The sequence below is a fragment of the Ursus arctos genome, unplaced genomic scaffold, assembly GCF_023065955.2.
Source record: "Ursus arctos isolate Adak ecotype North America unplaced genomic scaffold, UrsArc2.0 scaffold_25, whole genome shotgun sequence".
Lineage (NCBI taxonomy): Eukaryota > Metazoa > Chordata > Mammalia > Carnivora > Ursidae > Ursus > Ursus arctos.
Window position 1 is genome coordinate 38,367,550 of NW_026622930.1, and position 16,669 is coordinate 38,384,218.

At 36.3% G+C, this 16,669-nt stretch overlaps 1 long non-coding RNA gene and 1 pseudogene across 1 annotated transcript; both read left to right on the forward strand.

Moving 5' to 3' along the window:
* Nucleotides 1-1,676: 1,676 nt before the first annotated feature.
* On the forward strand, nt 1,677-15,514 carry LOC130544827 (uncharacterized). Its single transcript, XR_008961472.1, has 3 exons — nt 1,677-1,894; nt 13,472-13,960; nt 15,440-15,514. It is a non-coding gene; the product is annotated as an uncharacterized LOC130544827 (long non-coding RNA).
* LOC113242306 (60S ribosomal protein L12-like) lies at nt 6,200-6,750 on the forward strand (annotated as a pseudogene).
* Nucleotides 15,515-16,669: the final 1,155 nt, after the last annotated feature.

The window sequence follows — 16,669 nt, forward strand, 5'->3', positions numbered from 1 at the left end:
CAATTTAAATGTTAATCTCATCCAAAAACACCCACAGAGAAACATCCAGAATAATGTTTGGACAAATATCTATGCACTGTGGTCCAACCAAGTTGACACATAAAATTAACCATCACAACTATGAACAACTTTATAAACTTAGAAGAAATGAATGAATTCCTCAAATATCACAAACTATCAGAATTCAACCAAGATGAAGTAGAAAACCTCAAGTCTGACAACAATAAAGGAAATTTAGTTTGTAACTGAAAAGCTCCCCCAGGAGTGCCTGGGTGGCTCAGTTGGTTAAGCATCTGCCTTCGGCTCAGGTCATGATTCCAGGGTCCTGGGATCATGTCTTGTATTAGACTCCTTGCTCAGCAGGGAGCCTGCTTCTCCTTCAGCCTGCTGCTCCCCCTGCTTGTGCTCTCTCTTGCTCACTCTCTCTCTCTCTCTCTCAAATAAATAAATAAAAATCTTTATTAAAAAAAAAAAGCACCCCCCAAAGGAATCATTAGGTCCAGGTAGGCTCACTGGAAAATTCTACGAAACATTTAAAGAATTAACACCCAGAGGCGCCTAGTGGCTCAGTTGTTAAGCATCTGCCTTTGGCTCGGGTCATGATCCCAAAGTCCTGGGATCAAGCCCTGTGTCGGGCTCCCTGCTCAGCAAGAAGCCTCTTTCTCTCTCTTTCCCTCTGCCTGCCACTCCCCCTTATTGTGCTCGCTCTCTCTCTCAAATAAATAAATAAAATCATTTAAAAAAAGAAGAAGAATTAACACCCATTGTACATAATCTGTTCTAGGAAATGGAAGAGGAGGAAACATCTCCCAACTCATTTTATAAGGCTGCTATTACACCAAAGTTAGACAAAGACAGCACAAAAAAAAAAAAAAAAAAAGAAAGAAAAGAAAAAAAGAAAAAGAAAGCAAAAGACTACAGACCAAATCTCTCATAATGGGATTAACAGTCCCATTAATTTCAGGCCTGAGAGTTTATTCCATAGAAATAAATCCATCAGGATATAAAAACATATAAGCACTTACTGAATTTGTTCTTAGTGGCAAAACTCAGAAACAAGTGACTACTCATGAATTTGGTAGTGATAGAATAATTATGATATATAATATACATCTATTAAAAATGAATTAAAGCTATACCAATTGATTTGAAAGAATTCTCACAAAGTTGAGTAAGGAAACAAAGTGAAAAATGTGTGTAATATAAATCCCCTTTTAATAAAGGGAAATAATGACAAAAACTCTTATGTGTTTGTGAATATATGTGTGTATGTACATGAGTTTGCATACATTTTTATGATAACATAAGGCAGATGTTTAACCAACTGAGCCACCCAGGCATCCCTGTTATCTCTTTCTAGTATTTTACTTTATTTTTTTACAAATTAGTTTTTTATTAAAAAACATTGGAACCATTTATTTTCATAGTAAAGAATTTTGTGCATGTTCAATTTACTTCAATTTACTTGACTTGTCTACTCAAATACAAATATATTAAGTTCAGAGTAAAAAAAAAGGGCATAAAATTCCTTCTATACCTAGTATGTTGAGAGTTTTATCATGAAAAGGTATTGAATTTTATCAAATGCTTTTTCTGCATCTGTTGAGAAGATCGTGTGATTTTTATTCTTCATTTTATTAATGCGGTATATCACATTAATTGATTTGCAGCACTGAAGGCCTGGGGGTGTTGGATGTTCTCCTCACTCTGCCTTCTCCCCCCGCCCCAGGAAGGAGTCACAATCTCTCTCTGTGATAAGCTGTGCCAGGTTTGGGGGACTGATGCCAAAAAAGTGAAATTGCTCTTCTTACCTGTTTTACTGCAGCTGATCTCAGGTTTTTTACTTACCTGGGATACTGCAACTTCTTAACTGAATTCTGGACTTCTCATAAAGGTATTTTGTAATTTATGTTTTTAAATCTGTGTTGGTTGGGGGGTGGGAATGAGAGCTAGGACTTCCTATTCTGTCATTTTGATGTCACCTGATCTCTATTTTACTTTAAACCTACTCATGTCATTGTATTTGAAGTGAATTTATTCTATACAGCATATTTTTGGATGATGTTTTCTCGGCCACTCTGCCAACCTCTGTCTTTTGATTGGTGTATTTAAACTATTTCCATTTAAGGGAATAACTGATATGTTGAGGATTAAGTCAGTCATTTTATTGTTTTCTGTTTGTTTTTTCTGTTTGTCTTCTCTTGCCTTCCTGTGAGCTATTTGAACTTTTTTAGGAGTGGGGTTTTCCCACTGATGTCTGCCTGGAGTGGGGTAGGTATTGCCCAGTGTTAAGGAATTCAGAGGTGAGTGATCACTGAAGATGACTGAGTAGGGAAGTTGTGAGATAAAGGTGATCTTAAAAGATTAATCAAACAGTGGTGTGAAAGTTGAAATGAAAGTGATAGAAGACCAGAAACAGGAAAATTAGTTAGGAAATAATTGTAATAATTGAGTAGTTTTTATGCAAAATCTGAAGAGTGACTAGAAGTGGAAAAGACAGGACAGATGAAAACTATGAAAAGGAAAGAATTGAAACAACTTTCTCACTTTTTCTGTTTTTAGGACCTTCAGTTCTTTGGCTAGGGGAAACAGATTTTTCATGGAAGTGTTTTGGTTTTGGTTTTGGTTTTTGCCTATGCCTGTTCATGGTTTCAGTTTGGAGGCTTCTGCAGTTCCTTGTCCGGGATATGTGGGAGGCAACAAGGAAACTCAGGAATTCATCACTATGTTTTTCCTCGAGTCCTGAGGTCCCTGGGCAGTTTACTATCTTTCAGAGTCTTCCTATCTTTGTTTGTTGTGTATGCCCAGGGTTTTTTAGTTGCAAGGAGGAGGTCCTAGGAGGAAAAAAAGTACTCCATCTTGGCAGAACTGGGGTAGATGTATTTTTTTTCCTTTCTTTTTCCCCTTTTAAAAAAATAGGCTTTATTGTTTTAGGGACGTGTTAGGTGCAGAATGGTACAGCTAAATGGAATGGAATGGAAAATAGTTTAGCAGTTTTTTTTATAGAAGTAAATGTAGTCTTACTATATGATCCAGCTATTGCATCTCTTGGTATTTCTGCAAAGGGATATATGTATTTTAATAACTGTTTCTAGATTGCTTTAATGTGCACTCAGTAGGATGTAATTGCCTCTGGCTTTGATGGCAAATTCCAGTGTTAGAAAAACTTCAGAGGATATACGTATTTTTTTTCAGTACTGACAAATGAGATAATTAGGATAAATAATATATTAGGATAACCAATATATTTAAACATTCCTTTTTTTATAAGCATTGTTTTATTAATCTTCACTTGGGAGCACATTCACATAACATGCACTAAATCTTTTGTTAATACTGTCTTTGTTGTTTTACTCTGGGTGCATAACATTCAGGAAAATAAATAGCCTGCTCTTTTTAACTCATTAGAATAGAAATATTCTGATTCTCATTAAGATTAGAAGAAAAACACAAGTAACAAGAAACAGAATGAAATAAATATAGTCATTTCATGGATATTTGCACATTTTCTCAATGAATATAAACTGTGCTTTAGGTTATGCAGTTCAAGTACCCAGTCAGAAGTATGGTACCTGAAATCAAGCTATGTAATGAGAGAAAACGTTTCTGCATTCACTGTTTATTTAAAACAAAACAAATTACACACACATATCTATATATCTTTGTTTCTATATCTATATATAGCCAAATCCACAAAATCACCTAGAAAGTGTTTATCTTGTTTGAGATTCTCTATAATAAAGTGAATTCAATAGGTTAAATAGGAACTAGAGGAAGGAAGGAAGGAAGGAAGGAAGGAAGGAAGGAAGGAAGGAAAAAAGAGAAAGAAAGAAAGAAAGAGAAAGAAAGAAAAAAGGAAGGAAGAAAAAGAATCTATTCATAATGATTACAAAATCCATTAAATATTTTGTAATAGATAGACTAAAAATGTGTGCAGTCACATGAAGAAAACCAGAAAACTTAATAGAAACATAAAAACCTGGAATAAATGGAGAGAAGTTGCTTATTCTTGAATGAAAAAAATATAAAAAATATAAAGATCTTAATTCTCTTGAAATAAATCTATAAAGTACATGGGATTATGAAATTCCAACAAGTTTTTTTCAAATAATTTAGCAACATGTTTTAAAGTTAATTTGGAAAAATAAATGGATGAGAAAACCCAAGAAACTTTTGAAACAGATGAAAACTTATTAAAAGAATATAGTTAAAACATGTTCACATTAGTATAGAAATAAATCTCAGGGGACAGAGTAGAATTATTATAAAGAACACATCTAAATTCCTGGGCAAAGGATTGAATAAATGTGGAAGGATAAGTGTTAAGGAATTCAGAGGTGAGTGATCACTGAAGACGACTGTTTGAGTAGGGAAGTTGTGAGATAAAGGTGATCTTAAAAGATTAATCAAACAATGGTGTGAAAGTTGAAATGAAAGTGATAGAAGACCAGAAACAGGAAAATTAGTTTGGTAATAATTGAGGAGTTTTTATGCAAAATCCGAAGAGTGACTGGAAGTGGAAAAGACAGGACAGATGAAAACTATGCAAAAGAAAGAATTGAAACAACTTTCTCACTAATTGGCTGTGACAGTAAAGGCCTCAATGATGATGTCTAGAGGAGGAGGAGCTGAAGATATTAAGGAGGAGAGAAGATAGTAAATTCAGACTTTGGTATATTATACTTGAGATGGTGATGATGACTCATGAGTCTAGAAGGCAGTTGGAGATAGATGACTCAAGTTTACCCCTGAAAGGGATAGGGCTGATAATATTTATTTCTCACTCATTCCACAAAAGATTGATGGATGGGGATACATATAAATTTGGAAATCATTCACTTGGAAGATGATTGGAATTTATATTTAGGTTTTGAGTAACTGGTTCTATGAGGTAGAAGCAGTAAGCAGAAGAGAAGACAGAGTTGAGTGCTGAGTCTGAGGGACTACTCATGGTTAGGGAGTAAATAAGCAAAGAAGAGTCAGAATGGGTAGTCAACAAAGTTAAAGGACAGTCAGGATAATGCAGTAGAATGAAGGCCAAATGCATAGAGAGTTTCAAAGAGGAGGTTGTAGGTGACTTTAAGAGCTATAGAAAGGTAACGGAAAATGAGGACTTAGAAGTAATAAGGAGGGGCCCCTGGGTGGCACAGTTGGTTAAGCATCTGGCTCTTGGTTTCAGTTCAGGTCATGATCTCAGGATCATAAGATCAAGTCCTGCATCAGGCTCTGCACTCAGTGTGGAGTCTGCTAAGGTTTCTCTCCCCCTCCCTCTGCCTCTCCCTGTGCTTGCTTTCTCTCCCTCTCTCAAATAAATAAATAAATCTTAAAAAAAAAAAAAGAAGTAATAAGGAAACCACTTATGGCTATGGAAAATGTGGTTTCAACAGAGTAATGGAGGTGGAGTTATAGGATGATGGCTGGGTGCTGATGAGTGCTCAAAGGATTTAGACTACATACTGGTAGTAAATGAAAGAAGAGACTTTAATTCAATAAGCATTAATTTGGTACTAACTGGTAGTCCTGTACACTGAAAACTAAGAAATATTTCACAGAGCAATTTTAAAAGACCAAAATAAGAACAGAGTTAAGTACCACGGTTATAGATTTAAAAGCTCAATTCTCTTAAAGTTATAGATTCAATTCAATCCCAATCAAAATCTCAACGGGATTTTTTTTTTTAGAAGTTGACAAGTTGATTCTAAAATTTATGTGGAAAAACAGAACCCAATCTTGGGAAAAAAATCAAAATTGGTGGATATATACTTTCTGATTTCAAAATTTACTGTCAAGTTACAATAATCAAAACAATGTGATGGTGTCGTAAGTAAGGACAAATAGATCAGTGGACCAGAACAGGAAATCCAGAAATAAACCTTCACATATGTAGTCACTTGATTTTTTTTTTACAAAGATAGCAAGGGGGTTGTCTAATAAGCTGGTGCAACAGGGAAAAGAAAGACTTCTCAACAAATGGTACTACAGCAAAATGGTAAATATATGTAAAACATGAACCTCAACTCCTACACACTTCACAAAAATTAATTTGAGATGTATCATTGACCTAAATATAAAAGCTGAAACTATAAACTTAAAAAAAAAAAAGATTATATGGCTTATGGCTTTTGGCTTTTGGCTTTTGGCTTGGAGGAGGCAAAGGTGCAACTATCTTCGGTCATCCAGAATCCAGATTCATCCAACACCAGCTGCCTCCACCATGCCCCCTGAGTTCGACTCCAATGAGATCAAAGTTGTGTACCTGAGGTGCACTTGTGGCAAAGTTGGTGCCACCAGAGTCTGCCCTGGCCCTGAAGATCGGCCCATTGGGTCTGTCTCCAAAAATGTTGGTGATGACATCGCCAAAGTGACCAGTGATTGGAAGGGTTTAAGGATTATAGTGAAACTGACCATTCAGAACAGACAGGCCCAGATTGAAGTGGTATCTTCTGCCTCTGTCCTGATTATCAAAGCCTTCAAAGAACCACCAAGAGATAGAAAGAGACAGAAAACCATTAAGCACAGTGGAAATACCACTTTTGATGAGATTGTCAATATTGCCTGACAAATGCAAAACCGATCTTTAGCCAGGCAACTCCCTGGAACCATTAAAGAGATCCTGGGGACTGCCCAGTCTGTGGGCTGCAATGTTGATGGCCACCACTCTCATGACATCATAGATGACATCAATAATGGTGTAGTGGAATGCCCAGCTAGTTAACTACAAAGGAAAATATTTCAATAAAGGATTATTTGACAACCTGACAATCAATTTGACATAATTTGGGGGGAAAAAAGATTTTATATATTTATATATGTATTTAGAGAGAGTGGGGAGGGGCAGAGGGAGAGAGAGAATCTCCAGCAGATACCACGCTGACCGCAGAGCCCAACACAGGGCCAGATCTCATGACCCTGAGATCACAACCTGAGCCAAAATCAAGAGTAAGACACTCAACTGACTGAGCCACCCAGGAGCCCCTAAAACTATAAACTTCTAGAAGAAACGTAAGGGGATATCTTTGAGAACCTGAGTTAAACAAAGACTTATTAGAGTACACAAAATCATTAACCATAAAAGAAAAACACTGATAAAGTAGACTTAATAGAAAATAAAAACTTTTGCACATCAAAAGACAACAGTTAAGAAAATGAAAAGGCAAACCACAGTGTCCCTGTTATCAATTTATGGCCTGTTACCTCCAAATTCACCCTTCTCTACATACTCTGGGACATTTATATATTTTTCCATTGCCACCTTTGTCAGTAAAGGACTTTGGTATGCTGGTTCACAGACTCCTATTTAAGCTTCAGGCTCCTGCAGTATTTTCAGCTTCTCTAGCACCCATGTGCTATAGTGCACAGTGGCCAGCAGCACCCAGTAGCAAGCAGCTTCACTTGGTACTTCCCTCAGGCAGTTTTGTAGCAGAGTGCTCCAGTGAGACATCTCCCTATGAACAGCCTTCATCAGCACGCTAGAGGAATATTTCTAACAAGTTCTACTGATGTGGCATCACAGTGACATTCCTGTCGGCCATTTGGTAAGCATAGCCAGTGCCTTCAGCAAGATCTGCCTCTCGGCTCTGGTGGGGCTTCTTCCTTGGACACTTTATCTCAGTCCTAGGGATAGTATCTGCTCTTTATAACTACTATTTCTATAGTCTTTAAAGCTATTTTTATTTTTCACTGGCCAATCTTTTGTTCTTCAATCTCCTGTTATTTTTAAGAATTCTTAAGTATATTAAACTTTTCCTGTTCAAACTATGTGGTTTCCCCTTCCTGACTGATATAGACAAGACGAAAATATTTTAATACATACAATTAACAAAGGACCTCTATCTGCAATATATAAAGAATTCCTACAAATCAATAACAAAAGACAATTCAGTAAAATATGGGCAAAAGACTGAACAGATCCTTCTCAAAGGATGTGCAGATGATCAGTACATGAAAAGGTGCACATCATCATTGGTCATCAGGAAAATACAAAATAAAATAACAATGAAATGCTGTTTTATACCCGTTAGAATGGCTAAAATTAAAAATATTGACAAAACCAAATGTTAGTGAGAATGTGGAGAAACAAGAGTACTCTTCCATTGATGGCAGGAGAGCAAAATAGTGAATCACTTTGGAAAACTGTTTGATAGTTTCCCATAATGTTAATTAAGCACATACCTACCCCAAAGACCCAGTAATTTCACTCCTATCTATTTGTCCAAGAGGAATGAATACATCTCCCACAAAGATTTGAACAATAGTGTTCATAGCATCTTTATTCACAATAACCAAAAACTGGAAACAACTCAAATATGAATTGATAAACATTGTAATGTATCCCTATAGTGGGTCACTACTCAGCAATGCAAAAGAATGAACTATGGATATATTCAACAACAAAGGAGTCTTATCCTTAAGAACAAGAGATATAGCTGACTTTCTTAACACAGAAACAGGCACAGAGACTTAGACATAATGAGAAGACAGAGAAATTGATCCCAAATGAAAAAGCAGGACAAGGCCATGGCCAGAGATCCAAACAAAACTGATATAAATTAAAGTGCCTGATAGAGAATTTAAAGTAATGATCATAAAGATGATCACTGGACTTGAGAAAAGAGTGAAAGACATGAATGAGACCCTTAACACAGAAATAAGGAATAACATAGCAGAGATTAAGGGCTCAATAAACAAAATGAGAAACATGCTTGTTGGAATGAGCGAGGTGGAAGAAGCAGAGGAACAAATTAATGACCTAGAACACAGAGCAATGCAAAGTAATCAAGCTGAAAAGAGAGAAAAAAGAATTATGCAACACAAGAATAGACTTAGGGAATTCAGTGACTCCATCAAACATAATAACATTCATATTACAGGAATCCCAGAAGAAGAAGAAGAGAGGAAAGGGGGCAGAAAATTTATTTGAAGAAATAATAGGTGAAAACTTCCCTAATCTGGGGAAGAAAGCAGATCTCCAGGTCCAAGAGGCACAGAGAACTCCCATAAAAATAAAAAAAGCAAATCCACCCCAAGACATATTGTAATTAAATTGGCAAACTATAGTGATATTAAAACATTTTTAAAGCAGTGAGACAAAATAAGACAGTAACCTACAAGGGAAAACCCATAAGGCTACCAGGAACTTTTTCAACAGAAATTTTGCAAGCCAGAAGAGAGTGGCATGACATATGCAAAGTGCCGAATGGGAAAAATCTCCCGCCAAAAATACTCTATCCAGCAAGGCTTTCATTCAGAATAGAAGGAGAGAGAAAGGGTTTCCCTGACAAACAAAAGCTAAAGGAGTTCATGACCACTAAATCAGCCCTGCAAGAAATATTAAAGGGGACTCTTTGAGTGGAAAGGAGAGAGCAAAAGTGACAGTATAAAGGTAGGAAACACAAAAGTAATAAAAATGAATATTGCTATAAAAAATTAGTTAAGGAACTCACAAAATAAAAGAATGTAAAATATAACAACATGTACCTAAAACGTGGGGAGGAGAAGAGTAAAGTATGGGTTCAAATTTGAACAACCATCAACTTAATATAGACTGCTAAAGAGGTTATAAACAAGAATCAAATCCTGCCATTTACAATGACATGGATGCAGCTAGAGAGTATAATGCAAAGTGAAATAAGTCAGTGAGAAACACAAATACCATATGATTTCACTAATAGGTGGAATTTAAGAAACAAAACAAGTGAGCAAAGGGGGAAAAAGAGAGGAAGACAAATTAAGAAACAGACTCTTAATTATAGAAAGCAAACTAATGGTTATCAGAGGGAAAGGGGTGGAGGAATGGGTTAAATAGGTGATGGGTATTAAGGAGTGCACTTGTGATGAGCACTGGGTGATGTATGGAAGTGCTGAATCACTATATTGTACATCTGAAACTAATATAACAATGTATGTTAACTAACCGGAATTAAAATAAAAATTTTGAAAAGTCCTAGTGATAAAGGGGCTTAAAAGCAGCAATGGAAACTGGTCTTCAAGGTAATTTCTAAATTCTATCAACTTTATTTCATTTTCTATGTCAACCTAGTCAGTAATGATGGCTTCCATTCAGAGGCAATTTATGGAGAAAGTACTAAAGCTTAAGCAATTCTTTGACCCCTTCCGATGTATGCACATACTTATGCTTTTATAAAATTTGTGAGACCAAAATATTTTAACTGTAACCAGTTAAGGCCACTTGTGTGAGGTGGTACTGGAGTAACCCCGTGGCACTTTTGGGATTCAAATGAGGGACAAATGAGTTGGGGGTACATCTTCTTTGAGTTTGATGCAGTATATTTGGGTACCTTGCAGTTACTTGCATGTTTATTTAATGCATTGTTGGATGTCAGAATAGTGTTGGAATGGCTTTTAATATGCTCCCATGGCCCACTGAGCCTGCTTAGCCAGCAGCGTGACAGGAAGGTATAAGGCCAGAGCCCACAGTACCATATGAAGTTGTCCTATGGTTCTGTGACAGGCAGCTCCTACAATGATGCTTCCTGATATTCACACCCTGTGTAATTACTTTCGCTTGCGTGTGGGTGGGGCCTAGGGATTCCTTCCAACCGAGTAGTGAAGGGATGTCACTTCTGTGATTAGGTTACAAGAAGACTGTCTTTTTGCTAGCTTGTTTTCTCTTGCTGCAGCGTTTTCGCTTGTCCTCTTGCCTGTATGTACTTCCTCTTGCATCAAGTCAGCTGCCATGTTGTGAGATACTCAACGTAGCAGCGTGCATGGAAAGGAGCACTTTTTTTTATAGTAATCATGTGAAATAGTGTTTATCAGATTCCATAGGCTTGTAACCACAAGCCTAAAAGAAGCATACAAACAGCAAATACATCTTTTATAGCTAGTATTGGAAAGAAATTTGACAGGAATTTTCAAAAATGTTTTCATAAAAATACTAGGGAAAATGTATTATAGAGGCTTTTCAGGCAATTAATTAAAAATTATGTTTTCTAGATTTCACAATGTTTACCTTAGATATCCATACTTTATTGTTATTTATTTCCTCGTCCTAAATAAATATTCATTTTTTCACTTAAAATTGTTTAAAAACTTGATGCTTTGCCAAGGAATTTCATTATTACATGCATTGTGTTCAAAAATGGAATGATCACTTTTTAAGTGTTTTGGATGTTTTGGAAGAAATGTCATGAAAACAGTACATTTATTTTTTAAAGATGCTCAGGAAGAAATATGAAGAGGCTGTTTTTCTACAAATAGAGAAACCTCAGAATTTAACACAACCTGGCACAAATTAATACTTGTGAGGGAGGAAGGTATAGAATGAATGGATTGTATGTCCACACAGGACCACAATCTGTTTTATATCACAATAGATGCCTCATTATCACTACACTTTGTCTAACATACTTAACACAGCACTTTGAGGAATAAACAAAGAAGAAAATTAAATTTAAAAGGCACTTTATTTATTTGAATCTGTTGGTCAACGCGCAAGGTTTTCTAAGAATTAGAATTTTTGAGAAATTAGTGAAGTGTTCAGCTATGAAATAACCATCACACGAACAGAAGGAAAATAAACCAAATTATACCTTTGAAAAATAACTTTCCAGGGGTGCCTGGGTAGCTTAGTCGGTTGAGCAGTTGCCTTCAGCTTGGGTCATGATCCCAAGGTCCTGGAATCAAGCCCCGCATTGGCCTCCCTGCTCTATGAGAGCCTGCTTCTCCCTCGCCTCCCCTCTTATGCTCTCCCTGTCTCTCTCTCTCTCAAACAAAAAATAAATAAAATTTTTTAAAAGTAAAAAAAAAATAATAATAACTTTCCAAAATACACATTTAGCAAAGGCAATTGAACTTTTGATTGGATTCGATGCCAGCATTATGTACTAAAGACTGTAGAACAAGTTGGCATATCATTCTATTTGTAATAAATCTACATGAGGTCCCTTAATGCTGTAGATATTCCTCTGAGTTGATATACCACTTGTTTAATCTAATTTGTTTGGTGATTTCCAAGTACTTTAAAAATTATTTTGATTTTCACCAAATCCTAGTGACTGAAGTTCATACTATGAGATTGATCTAATCATAGGATATATTCCTTTTTTAAATGAAGACCATTATAAAACATCTTTCCTGTTGATTGCAGTTTTTGTATTTAAATAATCCTTGCCTATTAGACATGGAATCATATGAATGTAGTTAAGTTAATATAAAACAGAACCAAAATATGGGGAAAATAGCAAAATAGAAAGCTTGTTCCAAACAAATATCCACAAATTTCTGGAAAAACTGCAAAGGATTGTTGCAGAAAAATAATTAACAATTAGTGTTAGGTTTTTAGCAGATGCAAAAAGGATATTAATGTGAACCTATTAGTGTATAGCTTTCATTATGCATACTTATGTCATTTAGCAGAACTTACTAACTAAAGGTGAGTTTTTAGCACTCAATGAAAAACAGACTCTGCTGCAAAATCAGAGATAATCAGCCACCAAATATCGAAGTTTATTAATGAACTTTATTAATGAACTTTGATGATAATTTTCTCTAATTATATTAAAATGACAAACTAATTTAATAATGGCTGCTGGTACATAAATATAACTATTTATTACATTTCTTAAAAAATTCATTAGGCTGAAAAGGAAAAGATATATAATTTCCATCCTTTCAAACTCAAATTTTAAATTTGAGCTTTTTATCCATTTTAAATTCAAAATTTTAGTCACTTCTCAGGAAAGGCAAAGAATAAAAAGGCTCTAAACTTAACTTTTTTAATTTTTTCCCATCTTTTTCTGGATATGGAGAAATTAAAATGATATACCATTACTGAACTCATTTTACTCCATGATTTTAAACCAATAACCAAGTCTCTGCACGGCCCACTGAAAAGCCAAGAATTTATTAAAAGGAGGAAATGGGCACCTGGGTGGCTCAGTCAGTTGAATGTCGGACTCTTGCTTTCGGCTCAGGTCCTGATCTCAGGTTTGTGAAATTGAGCCCCAAGTAGGATTCTGTTCTGGGAGTGGAGCCTACTTAAGATTCTCTTCCTCTGCTCCTGCTGCACCCCCCCCCCCCGCCCAAATAAATAAATAAAGGAGAACATGAATCAAAATGAGAAAATTAAGTCAAGTTTAAAGTAATCCTTCAAAAAAATATAGTAATCCTTGAAATTCATTTTAAAGTTAAATTTTAATCACTTTAAGGAAACTACTGGAGGGGCGCCTGGGTGGTTCAGTGGGTTAAACGTCTGCCTTGACTCAGGTCATGATCTCAGGGTCATAATCCCTGCTTAGCAGGGAGTCTGCTTGTCCTTCTCCTGCTGCCCCTGCTCCATTCATGCTCTTTCTTGCTCAAAAAAATAAAATATATATAAAAAAGAAAACTACTGGAAAAAATGAATTTTAGAGAACTAATGGATTTTAGGGAACTAATGGTAGACACCAGCTTCTCCTTTCAAGTATATTAATTTAGTAATTCATTTGTTTACCAACTTATTGTTCAACAGACATGATGTGAACACCTACTATGTACTGATGAGCACTGTGCTAAATGCTGGGGATATAGTGGTGAACCCCGAAGACATGGTCCCTGCCTTCATGGAGCTTCAGCTTCCAGACATGCTTTACCTGAGAATTAAGAAATCTGCTATGGAGCCTCACAAATTGACAGTAGTTTTAAAGAGTGTTTTATTTGTTTTTGGAAGGAAAATCTTATAAAATGTCAAAATGTGAAACAATCCTGTAAGTTCAATTGAGGTCATCACCTACTCTTTCTGAAAGACAAGAAGAGGAACAACTTATTGTTCTGTCTATACCATACTTGAATCAGCAAAAGCTAGCAGAGAAGCAGCATGGAGTATGGCCTAAAGGAAAATTTATATATGCTTCAGCGCATCCCTGCTATCGACTCACTGAATCATCTTGGGCAGCTAAGTCAACAACTGGGCTTTCGTTTTCTCACTTTTAAAATGGAATTATCTACGCAGATTTTTAAGGTAAGTGAGATTATATATGAGTGCTCAGAAGAGCCACTACTTCAAACTGTTATTGTACATTACTTTATCATTGATGGTCAAAAGGAAAAATAAGGAAGAAATACCCTGAAATAAATTCAAGTTCATTGTGTTATGTAGATTCAGGCACTCTTCGTAAGAAACTGGGGCTTTTAGCTCACTCTCAGAATATCAGAAATAAAAGTTTTCTAGCTGTTCCACTGTGTTTGGTGATGATCAAGAGTGCTGGACTGGGCCCGCTTTCCCCAACAGTGTGATCTCATCTCCACCATCACACGTGCATAGAACTTGCAGGCAGCCACATTTCATAGACATATATTAAAGAGAGTCAAAGGCAGAGAATTAACACCTGCATAAAGGATGCAAACTAGGCCATCACATTAAAGAGTATAAATTGATTAAATGAAAATGTAGTAAATGACATCCTAATGGTCCTTATTCTGGGTTCCTAATTCTCTGTGCACAAGATGCTTTTATGCACCACTGAAGTAGAGCCATCACAACCTCCAACTAGCCCCAGTTAGTCTAATTACAGCCTAATGCTCTCCAAATATGTCTGGCATAAAAGCCTGCATAACCTGCCTTTTCTTAATTTAGAAAGGTCAGATCGAGCACTTTTAAAAACCTGAACTATAGTATAACCCTATAGTACACACAAAATATACGTTCTTAAGGAAAATGTGCATTTAAATTATCTTTGGTATGGTAAGCTGTCTCTGTACACAGACTGAGAATTTGTGAAACTAGAGGAGTTTGAGGATTGAGATCATGTGAGCAAACTGCTATGAAAACCCTAAAAGGCATTATTTAATCTCCATGTCTTAATATTTTTATTCACTGTGGGCATGCAGCATTGTCTTAATAAGACATGTAAAATTAGATAATTGTTTTATCATATGATCAATATAGTAATAATAGCTAATAAGCACTAATTGCCTTACAAGGGTTAGCTTATTTAATACTATAACAACCCTAATCAGAAGGTACTATCATTATCACTATTTTAGAGATGAGAAAACCAAGGCATAGAGAGGTTAAATTATCCCAGGCCACACAACATGTAAATGGTAGACCTGAGATTTGAACCCAAGCAGTCAGTCTGTCTCTAGGTCAGCTCTTTTAACTATTATACCAGAATGTCTGTAGGGGGGTAGAAGTACAAGTCGAGGCCTATTGTATCATGCAGGATATCTTAACTCACAGTATGTCGAGGAGGGTCAGAGACTTAGGTGTGGGGCCATCGGGTCGGGAACAGTGTTGAAAATCATGCCATAGACCCAGTTCCTTAAAACCACCTTAGTTCTTCCTCTTCATACAACATCACACTTGAACCACCAACACAGCCAAGCTGAATTCTGGATGCTGCTGCCAGAATCTACTACAGCATTCCCCAGACAGTGGACATAGCCATCACTTCAACAGAACTGATTCTGCCAAGTCCCCACTTCTTTGCATTCCTAGGTCCTGCATCCAAGTCCCGCCTCTATGACTGATAATGACCACAAAGAATACGTCCTGCAAAGACAATGGAGGCAACACATTGTTTCAGGTGAAACAATTATGTAAACCTTTGATAAAGAAAGCAATTTTTAATTGTTGATATGTGTCACCACTGAGAGGAATTTAAAGTCACTAAGAATGTTTCCATTAATTAGGCACAATCAATCTGTAGAGATAATGGAAAACAGGAGTGTTTTCTCAAGGATGTATTTTCCATTTAGATTAGCAAAAAGTATCTCTGAAAATCCTCAGAGGAAGTGAGTAATCACAGGCAATATCTACTGAGTCTACATCTTTTTTTGCCTGTAGAATGTTTCACCTCATATGACGCTAATGGAGAAAAAATAGTTTGTTGTTTGAGCGTAAAGACTAAATAATGATAAATTAGTTGCCTGAAGTGCGGTATAAAAGAAACAAATGGATGTGTGGCATTAACAGAGTTAATTATAGATGCAGATTAAAAGGCAAGATTAAGTAGTGGAAGAAAAGCAGAGAGTCACCTTCGGCCCAGACCCACCAAGCAGCAGCGGTCAGTCACCTAGCAACAAGTTTCCTATCCCCGCTGTGCTCTTTAATTCAGCAAATCTGCTCAGGATGGCAGGCTGTTCTCCTGACAAAACGCATTATGTAGGAGACGGAGGGATACAAAAATCCACTGTACACAGCACTCTGCTCCCTATTGACCACTGATCCTTTCTCTCAATCCACAAAAGAGGTTCACATAATGCCCTGAAAGGAGAAGAGTCTCCACAGAGAAAACATTTGCTTGTAATTGAGATTGACTACATAATGAAAATGATGTTCTTTTTAAAATTCTGCTTGTTGAGGCCACACTTTTGTCTCCTGGCACTCAAAACACATTCCTGCTGGGAAAAGGGGCAAACATTGTAAAAACTCAAAACTGTGATTTTTTTTCTTTTCTTTGCATTGAAAATACCCATTCTATAACAAAATGGCCAGGTCTCTCTCCTTAGAACTTAAACAAGTGATAAGAAGGTAAACAGGAAAACTTCTATTCAGAGCTGCTCTCCCAAATGCTTGCTTTGCTGAAGGCAGACAGGCAATGCGTGCTCATTCATTTGCAAAACAACTGGACAAAAATAGTAGAGAGAATTTTGATTTCTTGATTGTGCCCTCTGTGAAGAGACGGTAAATTGCTGGTCAAAGCTCAGTCACCATTTCAAACACATT